Raw genomic sequence first — 2,623 nt, 5'->3', positions numbered from 1 at the left:
ACTACAAGCCTTCCTCAAGAAAACAGAAAGACAGGAGTTAATAACTTAATGGGACATTCAAGCAACTGGAGAAGGAAGAACACTCCAACCCCAAACCCAGCAGAAGAAAAGAAATAACCAAAATCAGAGCAGAATTAAATGAAATTGAAAACATAAGAATTATACAACAGAACAATAATCCAAAAGTTGTTTTTTTGAAAAGATCAATAAAATAGATAAACCTTTGGCCAACCTAACCAGGAAAAAAGAGTAAAATCTCCAATTTCATCAATCAGAAATGGTAATGATGAAATAACAACAGACCACTCAGAAATTCAAAAGATCCTTAACGAATACTACAAGAAACTCTACTCTCAGAAATATGAAAATATTAAAGAAATCAACCAATACCTGGAAGTATGCCACCTACCAAGGCTTAGCCAGAATGAAGTGGAAATGTTGAACAGGCCTATACCAAGTTCTGAAATAGCATCAACTATACAAAATCTCCCTAAAAAGAAAAGTCCAGGACCAGATGGCTTTACGTCAGAATTCCACCAAAACTTTAAAGAAGAACTAGTACCTAAATTAATAAACCTCCTCCAAAATATAGAAAAAGAAGGAATATTACCCAACACATTCTAAGAAGCAAACATCACCTTGATTCCTCAAACCAGGGAAAGACCCAACAAGAAAAGAAAATTATAGACCAATATCACTAATGAATATTGATGCTAAAATAATAAGATCATAACAAATAGAATCCAACAACACATCAAAAAATTATACAGCATGACCAAGTGGGATTTATCCCAGGCTCTCAAGGCTGGTTCAATAAATCTATAATCTATAAATGTAAATTCAGCACATAAACAAACTAAAAAATAAGGACCATATGATTCTTTCAATTGATGCAGAAAAACTTTTGATAATATCCAGCATCCCTTCATGATCAGAGCACTTAAGAAAACTGGTATAGAAGGGACATTTCTTAAACTAATAGAGGCCATCTACAGCAAGCCCACAGCCAATATCGTATCAAATGGAGTTAAATTGAAATCATTTCCACTTAGATCAGGAACCAGGCAAGGTTGCCCATTGTCTCCATTGCTCTTTAATATTGTAATGGAAGTTTTAGCCATTGCAATTAGGGAAGAAAAGGCAATCAATGGTATCCACATAGGGTTAGAAGAGATCAAACTTTCACTCTTCACAGATGATATGATCATATATCTGGAAAACACTAGGGATTCTACTACAAAACTTTTAGAAGTGATCAAGGAATACAGCGATGTCTCAGGCTACAAAATCAACACCCATAAATCTGTAGCCTTTATATATAGCAACAATAAGCAAACCGAAAAAACAGTCAAGGACTCTATTCCTTTCACAGTAGTGCCACAGAAGATGAAATATTTGGGAGTATACCTAACAAAGGACGTGAAAGATCTCTACAAAGAAAACTATGAAACTTTAAGAAAAGAAATATCTGAAGATATTAACAAATGAAAAAACATACCATGCTCATGGTTGAGAAGAATCAACATTGTTAAAATGTCCATACTACCCAAAGCAATATATAATTTTAATGCAATTCCTATTAAAGCTCCATTGTCATATTTTAAAGATCTTGAAAAAATAATACTTCATTTTATATGGAATCAGAAAAAACCTCGAATAGTCAAAACATTACTCAGCAATAAAAACAAAGCAGGAGGAATCACTCTACCAGACCTGAAACTGTACTATAAATCAATAGTGATCAAACAGCATGGTATTGGCACAAAAACAGAGAAGTAGATGTCTGGAACAGAATAGAGAACCAAGAGATGAAGCAGTTACTTACCGTTATTTGATCTTTGACAAGCCAATTCAAAACATTCAGTGGGGAAAAGATTCCCTATTTAACAAATGGTGCTGGATGAACTGGCTGGTAACCTGCAGAAGACTGAAACTGGACCCACACCTTTCACCATTAACTAAGATAGACTCTCACTGGATAAAAGATTTAAACTTAAGACATGAAACTATAAAAATACTTGAAGAAAGAGCAGGTAAAACTCTTGAAGGAATTGGCCTGGGTGAATATTTTATGAGGAGGACTCCCCAGGCAATTGAAGCTGTATTGAAAATACACTACTGGGACCTGATCAAATTAAAAAGCTTCTGCACAAGCAAGAGCATAGTAAGTAAAGCAAGTAGACATCCCTCAGAATGGGAGAAAATATTTGCAGGTTATACCTCCGATAAAGGTCTAATAACCAGAATCCACAGAGAACTCAAACGTATTAGCAAGAAAAGAACACGTGATTCCATCTCAGGGTGGGCAAAGGACTTGAAGAGAAACTTCTCTAAAGAAGACAGATGCATGATCTACAAACACATGAAAAAATGCTCATCATCCTTAATCATCAGAGAAATGCAAATCAAAACTACTCTGAGATATCACCTGACTCCAGTAAGAGTAGCCCACATAACAAAATCCCCAAACCAGAGATGTTGGCATGGATGTGGAGAAAAGGGCACACTTCTACACTGCTGGTGGGAATGCCCACTAATACGTTCCTTCTGGAAGGATGTTTGGAGAATACTTAGAGACCTAAAAATAGACCTGCTGTTCCATCCTATAATTCCTTTACTATGT

This window comes from Nycticebus coucang, chromosome 15 (genome assembly GCF_027406575.1).
Source record: "Nycticebus coucang isolate mNycCou1 chromosome 15, mNycCou1.pri, whole genome shotgun sequence".
NCBI lineage: Eukaryota > Metazoa > Chordata > Mammalia > Primates > Lorisidae > Nycticebus > Nycticebus coucang.
The sequence above is the reverse complement of the archived record's forward strand: the minus strand, read 5'-3'. Positions refer to the sequence as shown.